Raw genomic sequence first — 22855 nt, 5'->3', positions numbered from 1 at the left:
ATCTTGTCACCAATTATTGTATTTATCAAAGTCAACGTTCTCTCCAGCACTGAACTTCTCTAGAGCTACCGTGTTTCTTGTCAGAGATAGGAAAATCCAAGGAGATCTGATATCTCATGGCTTCCCCTTACAATACACATACACATAGACACACGCACACACACACACACACATAAATTTCCTTGGGTAGCTATATAGAGCATCAACATTGACCTCCACACACTCCCTCACAAATTCAGACACTAGAGTATCTCTTCCTGTGACAGGAATGGTACTCCTTTGCAGTCCCTTAAGTATGTTCACCAGCCTTCCCCACAGACTTTCATTCTTACTTAGCCAATATCGGCCACCTTGTAAGAAGAGCTGGTGATTTAATAATCACAGAAAACCACAGAGGGAACTTAAATTCTCATTCCTCGGTAATAACTCTAACTCAAAGTTTAAAAATGATTATCCATTTTGCTAATTAAAAAGTACTTCTTCTTCCTTTCTTTACAACGTTTGACACTATCAATCAATCACCCTTTCTCTGTTTCTTCCCCTTTACTACATCCCCGACAAATAGTGTTCAATTTTCTTTCCTGAAAAATATTTCTTCCCTTCTCCTTCTTGCTGCCCACATTTTAGCATTCATTGTTTTCTGTGTGACTCTGTTTAATCACCAGTGAGTGATCCCAGCTAAAGGAGGATGAGATTGTGCAGAGAAAAATAGGATTTGAGGAGAAAATCTAAGGAGTTTAGAGGTAAAAACAATGTTGAAGGAGTGAGTGTCCTTTTAAAAAGAGAAAAAATAATCTTCCTCTTAGATTAAAACAATGAGAAAAATGGATACAGACTATGTATTCAGAGGCAGAGAATTACACAGATTTTGGACTTTTTATATTGTTTGAAAAATTAAGTTGGGTTATCTCCTTAAAATGTCTGATTTTAACAGGGTGAGATTATTCAGAACAAGGGCCTTCCTTCCTCCAAGGAAGCTTGTATTTGGTGAAGTTTCAGTAAACTTAGTGTTTGCATGTTTCATCTTTTCTTTCTCATGCAAAGTAAACTTTTCCTAAATAATAGTCTCGAGGAGGTATGCAGAGATCAGCATATTTAATAAATTGAACCATTTAATATGCACTAGAGGATGTATTTTATTAATAATAGTAATTAGTGTTGCACGAGGTTTGGAAGGTCACTGATCAATAGATGTTCATTTACTTGAAATAAAATAATCCTAACATTAATTCATTTTTGATGAATATTGCTTTGGTTAAGCAAATAATAACAAAATTTTGCATTTATGAATGAATCAGATTTATGTCCACTGGGCTTACTTAAAATGAACTACAAGTATATAATTTTAAATGAAACATAATTTTCTCCACCTATTCAGTAAACCTTAGGGAACAGAACATACTTAAGCTTACTATTTTTGTGTCCTCCTAAAAAAGAATATATATTTTTCTCCATTGAATATTAGGAGATTGTATATTTGTATTCTTACTTGTTTATTAGAATAGTAATAAATCTTCTTTTATGTTTCAGGAAAGCATGGTGGAGTGTTTTATACACAGGTTTTCAGTAAAGGGGAAAAAGGAAGCATTGTATGGATAATATGTCCCTTAGAATGACAATGAAAACATGGACTGCCTCTGTTTCTCTTACACATCACAATTCTATTGCAAAATACAGATAATCCTACAGGGTGTGTAGAAAACATATAAATAATAGAGTTTTACAGTAAAAGTTAGCCTATTATGATTGTTATATACTACTACTAATAATTTCTGCCTTACTTTCTCAGAGGTATCTATGACAAAATGTATTGCTCAGCTTTCACAACAAAGTAGATGGGGAGAACATTCAGTGATTTAAACGTGCTGATGCAGGCTTCTTTCTGAAGGTGCACTGGCATATTCTGTATCCTTGACCTTCAGTAAAGAGTATAAAGAATCGGTTTTAGAAACCAACCCTTGTAATTTGTCTTACATGATCATTTCCCCTGAAAGCTTCATTTAGGCTCAGTTTCATTTAGAAGACTAGAAATATTAGAATCTTTTCATCACTCAAATTCTCATCTGATAGCCTAAATCCATTGTATCAGATTTTTCCTATATGATCATATAATAATAAGATTGGTATTTTATCAATCTTTGCCTAATTTTCCCATTATGCTACAATCATATTATAGGTTCACAGTATTATTTTCCTGAACAATTTATGTTTGTACAAAATAAATTATGGAGTTGGGGTCAGCAAACATTTTCTGTAAAGAACAAAGTAAATCTTTAGGGCTTTTGTGAACCAGTCTCTGTTGCAGCAACTTAACTCTGCTTATCGTAGTGTTAAAATCATCAACAATATATCTTTAAAAGGGGAACAAGATTGTGGACATCTAAATTTTATATAATTTTTCCATGTTAAGAAATATCTGTTTTTTTGATTTTTTCCCCCAACTGTTAAAAAATGTCAAAACCATTCTTACCCTTTCAGTCTTACAAAAATCAGGTGCTGGGCTGGATTTGTCCTGTGGGCTATAGTTTGCCAACCCTTGTCTTGTATAATACAATCAGTGAACCTGCTCTTAGAAGCCCAGTCCCAGATTTAGAGCACAGATTAAGAACTTGAAAAATACAAATAGGAAGTAGAAAAAATAATGTAAATGTAATCCACACTATGATTGTTCTACTACGGCAGTGTAAAAAATTAAAGATGATAATTTTGTTAGAATTGGAATATAGTGGTGATGGTGGAAGCTAGGCACTTATCTTGAAGTCACCTTTGAAAAGCAAGCACATCTTATTTAATTTAGAGTACCTTTGGTGGGAACAAATCCCTCTGCTTAACAGCTCTGCACCCCACCATTCCTCACTCCCAGTATTTACTTAAAACATGAACAATCGGTTACAAGAGAACACACAAAAGGAAAACTAAGAGAGAAACAATATGTTTCTCATCAATATCACTAGATGTAATAATTACATTAAATTCTTCCTTCAGCCTTTGAGACTTATCTCAATGTCATTATGAAACCATACCTGTTTCTCTTGCCATTTCCTCTCTTATCCTAATTAATGAATTACTAACCCTCCTTCCTTTAAATTACTTATTTTTTTTCATCTCTGTTAACAGATGTTATCCCAGTCTGCCATGGGAGAGAATTGATGGCTTCTTTAAAATCGCTTTGAAGTTAGATTTTGAGGAGGTAGAGTCTACATTAGTATCCTCACAAGTTTCTCCATGAGAGGTCTTCAATTTAATTGTCTTTTATTTAACATTTTATTTTTAAGTTAGATTAAACCTGTAAAATACAATGTAAGATGTTTTCAGGTTGTAAACTACTAACATTGAAGATCAGTGTTTGATTTTCCTTTCTCTATGCAAAAGGGAACATTTTGTTAAAAATAGAGCTAAGGAGTAGTAACATCATGGAATGAAATTTTTAACAATTCATGCTACATATTTTCTTTTAATGAAAACATCCATTTGATGCTTTGATATCCTCCTGAGTACCATTTTGTCTGGAGACAAATATATTTTTTCATATGTAATAACATGCTACTCTTATCTCCATATACAACCACCTCTGTGTGTCTTCATGTATTTTGAGTCCAGAAAGAAATGGCAGACTGATCCTAAACCCTTGTTCCACACACAGGAGTATACAAGTGGGACTTTGCCTCTTGGTGGGGATTTCTGTGGAGAAGCGTGAAAAAAGTAATGACAGTACAAGAAGAAAGTAGAATGACAATAGCACCTCGACCAGAAGCTTATTTGTAGTGACAGAGCACTTCATTAGTGTTTATTATGTTTAAATATTTAATAATTAAGTTAGATAGTGCAAATAACAATTGTAATATAAAATTATAGTTTTGTGGTTATTTTAGTCATGAAAATTATTCAGGTTTAAATTGCTAAAACTTCCAAAGGGATAAAGTTCTTGACTTTCAAAAGCTTTTAATCTTTAAGGCATTAAAATTCCTTTAATGAGCAATGTTGCCTTAATAATAACTCCTTAAAGTGAATGTGAACAAAAACTTTCAGCATTTTCAACGGTTTTCACCTCTCTTATCTATTTTAAATATTCTTGGAACAAATCAAATAGTGTAGATTTGATACTGGCAGGAAGTTGTGAAATGCTTGAATGATCCGACAGATGGTAAAACTCAAAATCTCTTCTGGCCTCTCAGCCCTCTAGGCTAGTGTTGGCTCAGCATTTTTATTTCCACATTTGAGGTATTTTAGGATTTTCATTGTTATACTAATATATAATTACAATTATATACATATAGGTCTAGTATATATGCATATATATGTGTATATATATATGCATGTATGTTGCTATGCATTGTTTACTAATTCTCTTGCTAATGATTTTATATTCACTTCGTCTTTATATTGCATTAATTTTATTAAGAAACAGTTATCTTTATTAAGAAAATAAATAATAAACTAATTCTTCAATGGAAAAATATATAATTTTAAATTTGGAAGTGGTCTTGGAGTTCCTTGTCTCCTGCCATTGTAGCACTCATTTATAAAATACTCATGAAAACTCATCCAATGTTGAGGAGCTAACAAATTTGGATTGTTGTTTTTTCATGTGTGCAGGATAGTTCACAGTAATCAATGAAACCATTTGCCACTTTGATTTTTTGCATGTTTTTGTTGTTGTTGTTGTTCTGGTACATGATTAGAATAAAGCTTCTGCCAATCTTTTCCCGTTTTAATACTAGTTAATCTGCTGAAATGTTAAAATTATCATGAATTTGCTTAACTATCTTCAGATTGTTCAAAAAAGCATTATATACACAGAGATCCTTCACCACATTTGTCAGAGACCCTACTCTGCATTTCTCTCACCTCCCTAGCCTCAATTACCTTGTGCATATGTCTATGTGTGTGAGTGTGTGAGTGTGTGTGTGTGTGTGTATGTGAGAGAGAGAGGGAGAGAGAGGCAAAGAGAGAGACTGAAATTTTTAATATTTCGTCTTGAGATTGTGATGGCACATGTTTCACTGTTATTTATGCCACAAAGTGAATAATATTTGCTGAATTTAATAACTCAATGACTCAGCAAACATGATTCATTGAACTTCCCAAACAATAGTCTTTCTTTTTCCTCATTCGCATTCTCTACAAATTTTAAGCCTTGCTGTTTGAGAGTGATAAACTTTCTTTCTCTTCATTTTAGAAAAACATAGCATTGCTGGATTTCTAAGGCATACTTTAGAAAGTGAAGTCCTTCTAAATTGTACTTTCTAAAGTGAAGTCTTTCACTTTCTGAAGCGTGCTTTAAAAACATAGCAATGCCATGTTTCTCTAAGATGGGCATTGCAAAATATAAATATTATTTCTAGCCCTAAATCAGTATTTTTGTCTAACCCTCCATATTTCCTTAGTTTTCCCAAATATTGCCATCTACTTAAGTTAAAATGTAAAATTATACCGTGCTACTCTGCCTCTTTATCCTGCCCTCTTTTAAATTACAAAGAGCTAGAGTTTCATTTATTATCTTATATATTCATCTATTCATGCTATGGCCTTAAAATTTGTTTTAAAAATATTAAAAACATAAATATTAAGATGGACATTGCAAAGTAAATCTGACCAGTGACAATAAGAAACTTGCTTGGACCTTACAGAATCTATTCCAATAGGTTTTATACTGTGTAAATTCATAAATTATGTCCCATTTTAGTATAATTGTTACCCAACTGTTAGGTCACACAAGACATAATATTAAATTCTATTTCTGCAACCTGTTTTATTTTTCTTATATAAGTAAGTTGAGGCAAAATTTTTATAACATAGTTTAGAATGTAAAAAGAACCACACACAATATATTCTGTGGTTTGTTTTTCAAAGTTTTAGATTATGATTTTCTGTCAAGATTGCCATCTTGACTTTGCTGGTTATATATCTAAGAAAGTGACATTTATGCCTCCAGCCCACCTAAATCCAACATTTACCTAGAAAGTTAAAAATTAATCATTGTGTTTAGAGAAAAAAAAAACAAAATGAAACACTTATTTCAGTTTAACAATGCAAAGAAAAAAGATTTTATGTTGGTGACCGTTTTATGTTAGTGAATAGCTGAGGTTAAGATACTGAATCTTTTCATGCCACTCTGCGTAATGCCAATTGTTAACTCAATTTATTTTAATAAATATATGTATACAGAGCTTTAGAAATGTGTCCCTTATTTCACTATGCACAAAAGGTGTTCACAAGAAAGGTAGTTTTGTTAACTTGAGAATTTCTGATTTTATTTCATTTGTTCATTTCATGTTATTGTTAGCCTCTTTTACTTTTGGGATTATACAATTATTCAACTCTGTTTTAAAAGTGATGTGCTCTGCTACCACTCTGCCAAAGCCACTAGAACTATTTTGTAGAATTAGCCAGAAGGTTCAAAGACACATACACCTTAAGAAATGAAATGTAACAAATGAGATAGACCTTATTATTTATTAACTTTAGTGTTGTGTTTGGTTTTCTATTTATTTACTCTATACTCTTTGAACAGTAGAACACTTTAGAAGATGAACAACATGAAAGAGGAGATATTAATCATTCATAAAACCATACAATTTGGTTTTTTGTCATTTTTCTTTGTTCTCTCATTTTCCTAGTTGGAGAAAGTTTTGAAGACAAAACAAGTAGGAATATGACACAACCAGGAAGACTGACTTAGACAGATGAGAAAGACAGAAAGCCAGAAAGTTGATGATGCTGGTTTAGTAGGCTGTTTACAGATCTGTTTTGGATAAAAGGTCTGGACCCTAAGGTGCCTTGATTAAATGCAGAGTAATTACATCTTGATTTAGTTGCTCTCCTATACTTATCTTCTTATCTCTCTAGATATGTAGCTGCCTCATATGTTCTGTCACTGTGCAAAAGGGACCAGACTCTTTGAATTCTGTTCTCCTTAACATGGGTGGTTCCTGTTGGCTAGTGGGCCATTATCTCAGCTTATAGAGTCAACTGTTGATCTAAATTATCCGAACAAAACAATTCTCCCTAGATATGAATAAACTTAAGCTTCTAGTGGTGATATTTATTTTAAGGAGGATTTTTACAGCACATGCTAACAGAATTCTAAAGTAATCAGAGGTGATGATATTGAGAATAAGTGCTTCTTTGTCCTTCATTTCTGTTTTAATTACTCTAATTCCATCCACTTAAATTATCAGGGAGGTATTTAAAAAAATCAATATTACTGATACATATCATTGCTTATCTGTTAAACTTTGCAAGGGGACTCCATAGTGTTTAAAGACACATAACTTGGCAAGAAAAAGGCAGTTAGCATAGAGAATTACAAATATTCAACAGTTTTTAAAATGTTTTCAATTGTAAGAAAAAAAAAAATGCTAAACTGTGTTTATTTCCTTTTGAATTTTGTGTACTATATTGTGTTCATCCATGTCTTTCATTTGTGGTATTGAAGACATTTAGATATTTTAATGAAATATTTGCAAAGATATACAGAAGTCATAGACCTATGTTGTTCTGTGCTGGAGGAATGTTACTAGTATAAGAAGGAAATAACACTGACAAAAAAAATATATATAGCAACAAAATGAAACAAAACAAAATAAAAACTTGAATTTTGTATGCATTTATCAAGTACTACCAGCAGATGCATTGTTCCATGGTACACCTTTTTCATTTCTTTGTCATTTGTTGACTCCAGACACAGAAGCTGATCCATTAACTCATTCTCTTTAAACCAACTTATCGTCAGAATGTCTTCTCCCCAATCTGCTCTTATTCTTCTACTCTCCTGTTATTATTATTTTTATTATTATAGAAACCCAATAGTACAGGAAAACAGAACTCTACTTAGAAGACATAAATATATAATGACTAAGTAGTCTAAGACAGAATATTCATAGAAAGCAGGAGAGAAAAGCCAGGGATTGTTTTGTCTAGCCTCAGGTATTACGGAAGGACAAGTGTACATTTAACTGTATAGAATCAACACAGTCCTGGGTTCGAATCCTACTCTGCCATAAACTAGCTATGTGATCTTGGAAATATTAGTTAACCTCTTGAAACTGAGTTTTGTTTATGTTATAAAATGGTTAAAACATACCTATCTCATGGGATTGGTGTAATGGTTTAAACATACCTATCTCATGGGATTGGCCTCATGAGATAATGTGACTAAACTATTTAGACAGTGCCTTGTACTAAACAATATAAGAAAATATTTTTGAGATTCTGAGAGTGTTAAAGGCAAGATCAAGGGTTAAAATCATTGGACAAATCCAAGCCAGTAGTTTTGTAAGGCATAAGAGCTAATATATAGTATTTCTGAGGTGAAATACTATATTTGAAAAAATCAGGATCTGCCCCAGTAAACAAAACCTTCTAAGGTTATTAGCTCAACAGCTATATTCACATCCCCTAAGAGGAAGAGTTAGTGACAACCAAATTGCTGGAATAGGATGAACATAAAGGTAACAACTAACAATTTTTGATCGCTATCTTGCCCATGAAAAACCATCAGTATTGTTAATAAAAGTATAAAGAAATACAAATGAATGTTTTATTTTACATTAGAGAAACTATTTTAATGACACAAATATATGAACATAATTGAACTGCATATAAAAAGTGTTAAACCAATATTTAGCTATCTAATATATTATAAATAGCCCTGCCTTCACATACCTTTCCTCTAGGAAAAAAAATAGAATTATTTGCTTTCTATAGATATTTAGTGTTCTTCAAAGTATCTTTGTTATTAAATTAATTTGAGAGAGGGAGGTGGTTAAGAAAACACTGCTTTATACCAGTACATATAACTATGTGATTTATAATAAATGCAACCACAGTGGCAGTATATTTTCTGGATGTTAATAGCCTGAAATCCCTTTCAGTAGCAGCATTAATCAGTCAAGGATGGGTTATTTTATGGTCTTTAATGGCGTTTGTTGATAGATGGAGATTTTGTTTACAGATTATTCTTCATTGAACCACCATAGATTGCAAGCTATGATTCTTAAGAGATATTCTCAAAACATAAATTATGCTGCTAAGAAATCTGTTCAGAGCTAAATTAAATTAGATAGCTGCATTTTTTATGAAGCATAGGTAATGGAGCAATATACTACAAATGCCTTTTCCTGAGACATTGGAGTAGAATATCTTTAACACAATTTTTTCCTAAGAAACATTCCCCTGCTTGTGTGCAAGTTTATGAGCACACTTGTTGTTTTATCCTGAGTAATTTATGTAGAATACATAACATTTGAAATGTACTTATGATGTTTGACTATTATAATGAATATCTGCCTTCAGGTCAGATATTACCAAAAATTTTCATTTTTAAAAAATGAACAAACACAGTAATGCTCATTTATATTTTCCAAATGTCTTCATAATATTGAGTATACTGAGAATTCAGTAGTAAAAGTTTTAATAATTGTCGCAGTCAATGTTTTGTTTCACATTGAATAATTTTTTATTGTACCTTTCAGGGAAACATTATTCATGGGCTTGTAGTACATGATTATCGTTCATGTTGATTCTAACATTTTGCTCACATACATCTTATAGATTGAGTACAGAGTCTAAAAATTTGGGTATGATTATACTAGTTCAAAATATATTTTCATTTCCTAAATGTTACTGACTTTTAAAATTTCTAGCTAGGGACTGATTTTTTTTTTTTTTTTTCTCATTTCTTCTTCTTCTTTTTTTTTTTTTTTTAATGGAGAGTAATATAGTAGCTATGGAAAACAAATGGCTGTATTTGACTAAACTACACCAAACAAGTCAAGACACCCTTAATTTATTTCAGTGTGAAAGTTGGAATTGTAAGAGAACCTAAATCATGACTTCTTGAAGAATATTACCAGCTAAGTTACATCATTTTGTTTGATGACTTTCTCCTATTTGTATTTTTTATTTTGTTAAGAGAGGGTCTCTGTCATCCAGGCTGGAGTGCAGTGGCAGGATCACGGATCACTGCACCCGAGATCTCCTGGGCTCAATCTATCCTCCCACCTCAGCCTCTGGAGTAGCAGGAACTGTAGGCATGTGTCACCCCACCCAGATTATTATTATTATTATTATTATTTGTAGAGATGAGGTTTCACTAAACTACCCAGGTGGGTCTCAGACTTCCGAGTTGAAGCGTTTCTCCCACATCAGCCTCTCCAAGTGACTGGACTATAGGTGTACCACAACATGTCTGCTTTTTTTTTTTTTTTTTTTTTTTTGGTAGAGACAAGGTTTTGTTATGTTGCCCATCCTGCTCCTAATCTCCTGGGCTCAAACAATCCGGCCACCTCCGCCTCCCACAGTGCTGGGATTACAGTTGTGAGCCACCACACCCAGCCTCTCCTTTAATATTGAGCTAAGTGTTTGCATACAAATCCCCTCAGATTTTTTTTGCTCTGAAATCCCCTGAGGGCTATGCCGAGTCCTCTTTTTAGCTCTATCACTTTTACTGTATTTGTCAAAGAGAAGTATTTCAAGTTAAAATATTATTTTGAAAAATTCCTTATGTGTGCAAGTCTTCTCACAATGACCAAAATGATGTAGGCAAAGCCTTTCCAAAGTGCAGAAGTATTAGGTTGGTGCAAAAGTAATCGCAGTTTTTTACATTACTTTCAAAGGCAAAAACCGTGATTACTTTTGGATCAACCTAATAGCCTGATTAGCAGTGTCTTGCTCATAGTAGGCCTCATGGCATCACGTCACTTCCTTACCAACATTCTTCATATATCTGTAAAAATTCTTTGTAGTAAAGAGTAGAAACCTTAAAGTTACCATTGATTTATCAAGCAATCTAATATTTATTCTAATAAATATATTAAAATAATGTAAATTGTAAAATCTCCATTTCCCTCTAGTCTATTATATTTTCTTACTGATTGAATTGTTATGCTAAGACAATTCTAATGGTAAGGACTATGGGTTAATTTCTACTCTTAACTTGAAACAAGAATAAATTTGGCATGCAGACAAATTTGCATAATGTTCAAAACATAAACATATGCCAGGAATTGAAAGGTCTCTCAGGGCAGGAACCTGGATTTCCTGTACGCCTTTCCTTCTCTTCTTTCTATTCTACTTCTATTCTTGAATATTTTTCCATATTTAGTAATACCAAATGTTATATATTGGGTAGTAGGCAGAAATATGGAGAAAATAATATTTTTGCCCCAGGATCTTCTACCAAGAATAGTATTAAATTTAGAAGATTTTATATCACATTATTGTTTACCACATTTATGGCACATAAATTCATTTTAAATTTTTTAATTATCTTTTGACTAATGCAGATATATTGAATTATTGTATTATTTTCTTTATGTTAAAAGTGTTATGCTATTAAATGTCAACATATAAAGCAACTCATTTTCACAAATAATTTTTAGCATTATTTTAATTTTTTTAAAATTACAACGAATATTAAGTATAAGTTACTTTGACAACTAAAAGACCTTTATTACTTATATTAATAAATCTAGCCACCTGAAATTAGTATATATTTAAAAAAAAATCACTATATTTGTATATATATTTGCAGCCACTCACCATTTAGCCTTAGTTTTATGACTCTAGGGAATTCTTCATTAAAAAGCTTTATAATAGTCAGACTGTGAAACAGCAGAAAGAGCTTCATAAGGCTGTTCTTGCATATACCTGTTCCTCTCTCATCCTTCTGTTAGAAATTCTGCCATACTTTTGGTTTCTGATGGGTTTGGTATGACTTGGCCTTAAGTTTGGGCCATCCTTTAAACAATTAATCCGTGTTCTCTGCCACATGCTTCCAAACAAGTGTAGCTTGACTTACTTTGTTTTATGATTTCTGAAAATCCTTCAGCCTACAGACACATACACTTAGGCTTTTGGTTGCTGATTCCAGTTGAGGACAATACTAATTTTTCTAGCCTACATACAAACTGGCATCTTTCCACAATCTTGATCCTGACCCATTGTTTCCATGTCCAAGACAGCACACAATTTTAACATTTTTATTTTGTTTTATTTAGTTTCCTTCTCTCTTTCTGATAGCAAGAAGGACACAAACTAGAGATGCATCTTTGGGCAGTATGTGAAGGCTGCTCAAAGGAGTTGTAATTATTCTCATATATCTCAAAATTGAAGATGATTCTTGTCCTCTGTGAAGGGTTTCTAGTAGTTGCTTTTAGAGTTCTTAGTTTCCTTTCTTTGCATTCTCATCCATGGCAGACATTCTTTGGCAGCAATTCTCACCTCTCAGGAAATAGAATCATCACTACTGTGGCCAGCTACTACAGACAAACTAAGCTACATTGAGAAAAAATGCCCAAACATATGAGTTCTTCCCATGTCTCCTCCACTCCACCTCCCCATTCATCGACTAGCTACAACAATAAAGCCCAGTTCCCAGATTCTTCATGAAAGGAGTTAGGCTACAAATCTAGCACTCTAAGTCTTGTAGCTCCTACCTGAGGTCTGGCTTCTAACTCAGTGTCTATGAGAGCTATTGGGGTTGTCATTCACTATTTGCCTGTGAGCTATAGAAAACAAGGCAGCCATTTTAAACAAGTGTCATTCACTATTTACCTGTGGGCTATAGAAAACAAGGCAGCCATTTTAAACAGGCATGTGGATGTTTCCACAAATTCTCCCACTCGCTCACTCCAGGGATAAAAGCAAGTCTCTAGCTTCACTCTGGAAGGAACTGATCTACATATCTATCCTTTCAACTTTTCAAGCTGCTACCTGAGGAACTAGCTTCCAACTGACATGTCTCTGAGAACTAATGGAGACCAGCATCCACTAGGCCCATGGAGGCTACAGAGATCAAAGCAACAGTTTGAAAAAGTGTGTGGTTTGAATGAGCTTGCAAAGATCTGCCATAGTTCTTCTCCGCAGCTCAGTTCAGCATGAGCAGGTTATACACCCAGCTTTTCGCTGAGGAGAGAAGAAATTGGAAAATACAGTTAGTGTTCCAGCATTTATGGCTACTACTAAAAAATATCAGTATCTCACCTGTTTCAGGGCAATGATGAGACTTGGCATACTCTGGACAGCCAGAGATCACTTAGAAAAAAAAAAAAAAAGACTGAATTTGTGAAAATCACAAAAGTTTAAGAGGTACCCAGAATTTCTGGCAGGGCTAAATTGTGAAGGTCTTCCTATATATGATACCAGTCTATGAAGATGGAAAGAAGTGACTATTTTAGATAATCTGCAGACACCAGCAGATTCAGTAAAGGAAAATGAAGAAATAGAGAAATATGTTCCAGATAAAAGATCCAATAAATCCCCAGAAATCAACCTAATATATTGGAGGTATATAATTTTCACAATAAGTAATTTAAAGTATGGTCAAAAAGATGTTTACAAAGTTCAGAACAGTAGTGTAAAACCAGCACATGAACTTAAAATACAAGTTTTATTTATTTTAAAAAAGAAAGGATCAGTAAACATCAACAAAACAAAAAAGGTTCACTAGAAGTCATTCAGAGTAGCAAAAAGCAAAAAAAAAAAAAAAAAAAAAAAGCAATGGAAAAGGAAAAAGAGTCGAGATAGCTTAAAACTCTATGGGAAATCATCAAGTGGACCAATATAAGAATTATGAAAATATCGAAAGGAGAAGAGAAATATAAAAGGGCACAAAGCTTGTTTAAAACAAACAAACAAACAAACAAAAACTTGTCTTCATGTCCTAGATTGTCTAGAAAAAAAGAAAAATGAAAAGGATAATTTTTTTTAAATGACAAAAACTTCCCAAATTTGAGGAAGGAAATAAACATCTAGTCCCCAAAAGCCAAAAAGGCATCAAATCAGATGAGCCCAAATAGATCCATACCAAGACACAACATCATCAAATTGGGACAAGTCAAAAACAAGGAATTTTGAAAGCAGCAAAAGAAAAGCAACTTGTTATATATTAGGGAACCCTCTTAAGATCATTGGTGGATTTTCAGCAGAAACTTTGCAGGCCAGAAGGGGGTTGGATGATATATTTAAAATGCAGGAAAAAAACAAAAACAAAAACAAAAACAAAAAACATACAACTGCCAACCAAAATAGTATACCCAGAAAATTATCCTTCGAAACTTAAGACAAAATAAAAATGAACAAAAGATGAAGGCATTTATTGCCACTAGACTTGTCACATAAGAAATGCTAAAGGGAGTACTTTAAGTTGAAATCAAAGGATGTTAAAGAACAATATAAGAGCATATAAAAATATAAAACTCATTGGTAATGGTAAATTTATAGAGGCAAATAAAAAATACTATATTATTGTAGTTGTGGTAAGTAAATACTTTTAATTCTAGTCTAAAATTTTAAAAAGTATTAAATATAGCTATAACTAAAATTGCATTAATAGATACACAGTATTAAGATATGTAAATTCTGCTATCAGTAATCTATAGTGAGAGCAAGGTAAAAATACGAAGTTTTTGTATGGAAGAGAAGTTATCTGTTTTAGATTGTTATAACTATAATATATTTATACGACTCATGTCAATCACACAGAAAATACCTATAGTAGTTAAAAAAGAAAATCTACTACCTATAGTAGGTAAAAAAGTAGTTATAAAAGAAAAGGAGAAAGGAATTAACACCTATCAGACAACAACAATAATAAAAAAAAAAACCACAAAATAAGATATCAAGAAAGAAAAAAAGTAAAGAAACAAGAAAAACAGAAAGCAGTCAGTAAAATTTCAATAGTAAATCCTTCCCTATCAATAGTTAATTTAAATGTAAAAGGGTTAAACTGCCCAATCACACGATATTAACTGGCTGAAAGAATAAAAACTTGACACCAACTATTTAAGGACACACATAGTTAAACATGATGAAATGGAAAAAATTATATATGTTTTATACAAATGGTAATGAAAAAAAGCAGAATGGCTATACTTACATTAGAGAAAATAGACTTTATATCAAAAACTGTCGCTAGGGGCAAAGAATGTCATTATATAATGATAAAAAGGTCAATTCAACAGAAAGATATAACTATTGTAAATGTATGTGCACTCAATATCAGATCTAAATATATAAAGCAAATACAGAACTGAAGAGAAGTTTATAGCAGCACAATAATATTGGAAGATTTTAATATTCCACTTTTAATAATGGACAGAACGGCCACAGAGGAATCAATGGAAAACAGCTTACTTAAATAATAGGAGAGACCAAATGAAACTAACAGACATCTGCAGAACTTTCTACCCAACAATAGAAGATTATACATTATTTTCAAGCACATATGGAACATTATTCACCATAGATCACCTATTAGATAACAAAACAACAACTTTAAGATGATGGAAACTGTATCAAGTATCTTTTCAGGTTACAATATAGTGAAAGTGTAAATCAGTTAACAGTAAAGAAACAAGAAAATTCACAAATACATGGCAACTAAACAATACACTCTTGAACAATCATTGGGTCCAAGATGAAATTTAAGAAATTAAAAGCTATCTCCTGACAAAAGTGCAAACAAAACATACCAACAGTTGTGAGATGTAGCAAAAGCATTTCTTAGAAGGAACATTATAGCAACTGGGCCAAATCTGCTTTCCATTGCCAATGCACTCCTGCTAGAGCTGTGCAATATCAAACATCCTCTCTCTAGGCTCAGGGACCATCTTGAAAGAAGAGAGAATGTGAAATTGTAAGATCTGGGTCAGAGAGGTGAAGTGTACAGGCTAAACCAATTCTGTCTTGAATGCTAATCCAACATGTTGGCTTTTCATTAACCTTGGTTCTGGGAATGCCTCTAAGATTTTTACTCTACTACTGTTAAGAGCACACACTTACAGTAAATTCTGACCAAATTACTTCAATTCTTCTTACCTATGGTATATGAGCCCTGGATTCTGGGGGTTAATGGCATGAGGATCCATCGTCTTGTCTTACAAGCACCCAAGACATGATTTCTTTTTGTGACTACCTATTAAACGTTCCCGAGGAAGGAAATAAAAAGAAGCATCTCAAATAAACAACCTAAAAAGTAACTAGCCAAAGAAAGAAAAAAATACCCAAATATTATCAGAAAGAAGGAAATAATGCTAATTAAAGCTAAAAATAAATTTTAACAAGGATAAAAAAGCTATTTCAAGTCAAGAAAACTGAGTTGGTTTTTGAAGAAGACAAAACTTGACACATCCTTTCCTATAGTAACCAAAGAGAAAAAGAAGCCTGAAATAAATAAAACTGTAAATGAAAGAGGAGATATTACAACAGATGTCTCAGAAATAAAAAGAGCCCTTAAGGCACTGCTATGAATAAATATACACAAACAAATTAGATAAATGTGAAGTAATAGATAAATTCTAGAAACATACATCCTACCAAGATTGAAGAAGAAATAGAAAGGACAGTCCAGCACTGCATGGCTTTGTGGGAGAATTTCACCAAACATTCAAAGAATTAATAAGAATCTTTCTTAAACTCTTTGAAAATCTAGACGATGGAACACTTACAAACTCATTTCACATAGCCAACGTCGAACTGATAACCAAAGACATCCACAAGAAAAGTAAACTACAGGCCAGTAACCTTGATGAATGTAGATGCAGAAATTCTCAATAAAATACAAGCAAACAAAATGAGAACAATACATTGAAAAAATTGTACCCAATGACCAACTAGGACTTATCCCTCAGATGCAAGGATGGTTGAACATACATAAGTCATTCAATGTGATACACAACATAAACAGAATGAAACACAAAAGCCGTATGATCATCTCAATAAATTCTGGAAAAACATTTGACAAATTTAATACCTAGTTCTAATTTTAAAAACTCTCAATACAATAGATAGAGAGAAAATCTGTCTCAACACAATAATAGCCATATAAGAAAAGCCCACTGATAACACAATAATCAATGGAGAAAACCCAAAAGCCTCTCCTCTAAAATCCTTTACAAGACAAGATTTCCTGCTCTTGCCACTTCTACTCAAAATAGCACTGAAAGTCCTAGCAGAGCAATTATACAATGAGAAGCAATAAAAGACATTCAAGCTGGACATGAAACAGTAAAATTATCTCTGTTTACAGTTGACATATAGGTGTATACGCAGAAAAGTCTAAAAGTCTCAATGACAACCAAAAAATGCTACAATTAATACATGAATTTAGTAAAGTTGCTCTAAATAAAAATAAGTGCCATTTGTATAGGCTAAAAATAGATTATCTGAAAGGAAATTTAAAAAATCATATTTATATAAGAATAAATACTTTGAAATATATTTAATCAAACAGGAAAATATATACACTGAAAATTATAAAGTATTAATAAAGGAAAATGCTTACTTTTTGTAACATACAATATTTTTCTTTTTAAAAAAACTTTTAGGTTTAGGGGTATATGTGTAGATTTGTTATATATATATATTTATATATAATTATGTCATGGGAGTTTGATACACAGATTGTTTCATCACCTGTGTACTAAGCAAAGTACCTAACAACTACTTTTTTCTGATCCTCTCCCTCCTCTCACCCTCCACCTTCTGGTTGGCCTCACTGTCTGATTGTTGCTGTCTTTGTGTCCATGTGTTTTCATCATTTAGCTCCCACTTATAAGTGAGAACATGCAGTATTTCTGTTTTCTGGTTTTCTGTTCCTGTATTAGTTTCCATAGAATAACAACCTCTAGCTCCATCCATGTTACTGCAAAGGACATGGTCTCATTCTTTTTTATGACTGCATAGAATTCCATGGTGTATAGGTACCACATTTACTGCAATGAGCATATGTGGGCATGTGTCTTTCTAATACATCAGTTATATTTCTTTGACTATATACCTAGTAATGGGATTGCTGGGTCAAATAGCAATCTGCTTTTGGCTCTTTGAGAAGTTACCACACTGCTTCTTACAATGATCAAACTAAATCATACTCCCACCAAACTAAATTACACCAACAGTGTAAAAGTGAGCCCTCTTCTCCACAGCCAGGCCAACATATGCTACTTTCTGACTTTTTAATAAAACACTTTCTGACTGGTGTGAGATGTTGTCTATTGTGGTTTTCATTTGCATTTCTCTAATGATCAGTGGTGTTGAGCTTTTTAAAATACGTTTTTTGGCTGCAAGTTTTTTTTGTTTTTGTTTTTGTTTTTTAAAAGTGTCTGTTCATGTACTTTTCACACTTTTTAGTGTTTTTTTTTTCCTTCCTGTAAATTTGTTTAAATTAATTATAGATGCTGGATAATCGACCTTTGTCAGCTACATAATCTGCAAATACTTTCTCCCATTCTCTAGGTTGTCTGGTAACTTTGTTGATAGTTTCGTTTGCTGTGCAGAAGCTGTTTAGTTTATTTATTTTTTTGACTATGTTTCCAATATGACCTTTATTGAGCAAGTACTGCTGTGGCGTTTAACATCAGTCAACATAAGATTGCAAACTGTCCATGTCAACAAGGTTCTCCCATGAACAAAAGTCCGTTTTAAATGCACCAGTGAGGTAAACATAATTATTCATATATAGCTTTCTTAAGGTTAAGACAGTTCTGTGTTTTATTTATTGTTTTGGGCTCAATTGGTACTTTACATAGTACATCTCAAGACATCCCCCCTCCTAAGTGACCCCCTTCCAACAGCATAGGGAATTGGTAAATTTCCCAGGTACATGCAATATCATGCATTTGAATCCCCCAAAGACTGAGGGGGGAGCACACTGAGCTTGCATGCAGTCTCCTCATATTGCACAAAGTAAAATACAATGTCTGGAGCCCCCATGGGAGAAACTGTTCTGTTTTGATGCTGCCAGTCACGTGCATTTTGAAATTGTCATATGGCTTAAACTTTTGCAATGGACTCAACTCTCAGTCACTCTGGGTAACTTCCTTTTCTATGGCTTGTGAAGTCACTTTTTCTACCTTTTTAGTAGGCACCAGTTTCTCCTCATAGGTCTCTTCATGCTCTTCGACCTTTTGAGTGACAGTTACAGATTTAGTGATGTATGTGGTAGCACCATGTCCCCCCTCACTGGTGATTTTTTTGTACTGTTTTGATTACTACCACTTTCTCCTCACTTTTATTATCCCCCTTCTTTTCATCTGCTGGGCTCAAGCCTAGGTCATTGCTGACAATGCCTTACTCCTCTTCCCTCCCACTGCCTTTTTCCTTGGTCTCCTGCTCCTCCTCTTTTCCTTCTACCTCCCCATTGACAGCTATGTCTTCCTTCCTGGATTCCTGGGAAACTTTATCACTCCCTTCCATCTCATTCCCCACCTCCTCCTACTTTCCCTTTCTCCTTCTCCTGTTGCTGTGGCTTCCCCTCTTCTTTGGTCTCTTTCTCCAACTGCACCTTTACCAATTTGGTGATGGTGGCCGCCTCCTCCACAGCTTCCTCCTTTACCAGGGTCTCAGCTTTCTTCTTCTCTGGAACATCCTTTGGTTTACCTTCCTTTTTCTCTACCTTCTCTTCCTTGGGAGCTTCCTCGACTTCCTTCTCTTCTCTTTCTGTTCACCTTTCCCCACTTCTGCTTTTGACTTTGCCTCTTCCATTGGTGATTTTGGCACAGGAGACTTTGCTTTTTTCTGGCTTTTCCACCTTGGTGTCTGCCACCAGCTTATCTGTAGTAACCACTTCCTCACTGTTTTTCTCAACTTTCTTTTCCTCTTTAGCTTCAGCTTCCTCTCCTTCACCTTCAGCTCCTGTTTCTCCTTCTTCCTGCTCACCTTCCTATTTTTCACTATAGCCTTCCTTCTCAGATCCTCCCTCTTCAGCTTGGTCTGACTTAATGCCCTCATATTCTTTCTCTTCTTCTTCTTCCTTTTCCCCTTCTTTCTCTCCTTTAACTTCAGGTGCAGTTGCTTTCACTGGAGACTAGTTTATTATTCTATTTGTCAATTTTTGCTTTTTCTGTGATTGCTTTTGGCATATTTTCCATGAAATCTTTGTCAGATCTTATGTTCAGAATAGTATTGCCTATGTTGTCTTTCAGTGCTTTTATAGTTTTGGGTTTTACATTTAAGTATTTAACACATTTTGAATTGATTTATATATATGATGTAAGGAAAGGGTCCAGTTTCAATCTTCTGCATATGGCTAGCCAGTTATCTCAACACAATTTATTGAATAGGGAGTTCTTTCCCCATTACTTATTTTTGTCAGCTTCCTCAAAGAGCTGATGGTTGTAGCTGTACAGACTTTTTTCTTGACTCTCTGTTTTGTTTTGTTGGTCTATGCATATATTTTTGTACCAATACCATGCTGTTTTGGTTACTGTAGTCCTATAGTATAGTTTGAAGTCAGGTGGCATGATGCCTCCAGCTTTGTTCTTTGTGCTTAAGATTCCCTTGACTATTTGGGCTATTTTTTTGGGGGTTTTAGTCCACATGAATTTTAAAATTGATTTTTTTTTTCTAGTTCTGTGAAGAATGTAATTGCTAGTTGGATAGGAATAACTTTTTTTTTTTTTTTTTTTTTTTTTTTTTTGAGGTGGAGTCTCACTCTGTCACTCAGGCTGGAGTGCAGCAGCACGATCTCAGCTCACTGCAAACTCTGCCTCCCAGGTTCACACCATTCTCCTTCCTCAGTCTCCCAAGTAGCTGGGACTACAGGTGTCCGCCACCACTCCCAGCTAATTTTTTGTATTTTTAGTAGAGACGGGGTTTCACCGTGTTAGCCAGGATGGTCGCGATCTCCTGACCTCATGATCCGCCCACCTCAGCCTCCCAAAGTGCTGGGATTGCAGGCATGAGCCACTGCGTCCGACCAGGAATAACATTTTATCTGTAAATTGCTTTGAGCAATATGCTCATTTTAACCATATTGAATCTTCCTGTCCATGAGCTTAGAATTTCTTTTTTTTTTTTTTTAATTTATTTCTGCTATCTCTGATTTATTCTAGCAGTGTTTTGTAGTTTAGAGATATTTCACCTTTCTGGTTAGCTGTATTCCTGGGTATTTTATTCTTTTTGTGGCAATTGTAAATGGGACTGTATTACTGATTTGGCTCTCAGCTTGGCTGTTGTTGATGTATAGCAATGGTAGTGATTTTTGCACATTGATTTTTATACCTTGACACTTTGCTGAAGTTGTTTATCAGCTTACAGAGCTTTTGAGCTGAGACTGGACTTTTCTAGATATAGAATCATTTCATTTGCAAACAGGGTTAGTTTTGACTTCCTTTCCTCCTATTTGTATGCCCTTTATTTCCTTCTGTTGCCTAATTGCTCTGTCTAGGACTTCCAATACTGTGTCGAAGAGAAATGGTGAGTGGAGGAATCATTTTTTTTGTGCTGGTTTTCAAGGAGGGTGTTTTCAGCTTTTGCCCCTTCAGTCTGGTGTTGGCAATGGGTTTGTAATATATGGCTCTTACTATTTTGAGGTATATTCCTTCAATACCTAATTTGTAGAGAGTTTTTAACATGAAGGGATACTGAATTTTTTCAAAAGTCTTTTCTGCATCTATTGAGATTTTCATGTGATTTTTGTCTTTAGTTCTGTTTATTTTATAAATCATAATTATTGATTTTTGTACATTGAATAAACCTTGCATCCCAGGGATAAAGAATATTGATTATGGTGGATTCATGATATAGTGCTGGGTTCAGCTGGGTAGTATTTTACTGAGGATTTTTGCATCAAAGTTCATCAAGTATATTGGCCTAATGTTCTCTTTTTTGTTATTGTGTCTCTGCCAGGTTTTGTTATCAGGATGATACTGGCCTCATAGAATGAGTTGAGGAGAAGTCCCTTCTCAATTTTGGGGGAACCATTTCAATAGAAATGACACCAACTCTTCTTTGTACATCTGGTAGAATTCAGATGTGAATTCATCCAGTCTAGGGCTGTTTTTGGTTTGCAGGCTGTTAATTACTGATTCAATTTCAGAATTTGTTATAGTTATCTTCAGGGATTTAATTTCTTCCTGGTTCAGCTTGGAAGATTGTATATGTGTATGAATTCATCCATTTATTCTAGATTTTCTAGTTTGTGTTCATAGAAGATTTCATAGTAGTCTCTGATGATTATTTGTATTTTTGTAGGGTCAGTGGTAATATTCCCTTTGTCATTTATGATTCTGTTTATTTGGATCTTCTCTGTTTTCTTCTTTCTTAATCTAACCAGTGGTCTACCTATTGTATTAATGTTGTCAAAAAGTCACCTCCTGGCTTCGTTGGTCTTTTGAATGTTGTATTATGTCTCAGTCTCTTTCTGTTCCGTTCTGATTTGGTGTATTTTTTGTCTTCTTCAAGCTTTGTGTTTTGTTTGTTGTTGTTACTTGTTGTTGTTTTTCTCTTCTGTAATTTTTTAACTGTGATATTAGGTTGTTAATTTGAGGTCTTTCTAATTTTTAGATGTGGGTGTTTAGTGCTATGAATTTCCCTCTTAACACTGTCTTGTGTCCCAGAGATTCTGGCATATTATATCTTCATTCTCACTAATTTCAAAAGACTTCTTGATTTCTGCCTTGATTTCATTATTTACCCAAAAGTCATTCAGGAATAAGTTGTTTAAATTCCACTTGATTGTATGATTTTGACTGATTTTCTTGTTCTTCAATTCTGTGTTTATTGTGCTATTGTCCAAGAGAGTGGTTGGTATGATCTCGGTTCTTTTGCATTGCCTAAGGATTGCTTTATGTTTGATTGTGTGGTCGATTTTAGAATATGTGTCATGTGTACATGAGAAGAATGTACATTCTGTTGTTTTTTTGGTGAACAGTTATGTAGCTGTTTAGCAGACCAATTTGGCCCAGTGTTGAGTTCATGTTGTGATTATTTTGGTTAATTTTCTGCTTAAATTATCTAATACTGTCAGTGGGGGTATCAAAACTTTGCCTTATTATTGTGTAGTAGCCTAAGTCTCCTTGAAGGTCCCTAAGAATTTGGTTTATGGATCTGAATGTTTCTGTGTTAGGTG

General features: G+C 33.8%; 1 protein-coding gene and 1 pseudogene across 11 annotated transcripts in view; one reads left to right on the top strand and one right to left on the bottom strand.

Annotated features, from left to right (window-relative positions):
- The window catches only part of LOC105496640 (protocadherin related 15), a 1825405-nt gene that overhangs the window by 1015880 nt on the left and 786670 nt on the right, over positions 1–22855 (top strand). The gene's annotated exons all lie outside the window — the stretch shown is intronic.
- Positions 18804–22855, bottom strand: part of LOC112429332 (neurofilament medium polypeptide-like) — a 71324-nt pseudogene continuing 67272 nt past the window's right edge.

This window comes from Macaca nemestrina, chromosome 9, assembly GCF_043159975.1.
Source record: "Macaca nemestrina isolate mMacNem1 chromosome 9, mMacNem.hap1, whole genome shotgun sequence".
Lineage (NCBI taxonomy): Eukaryota > Metazoa > Chordata > Mammalia > Primates > Cercopithecidae > Macaca > Macaca nemestrina.
This window is presented reverse-complemented; position numbering and strand designations above follow the sequence as displayed.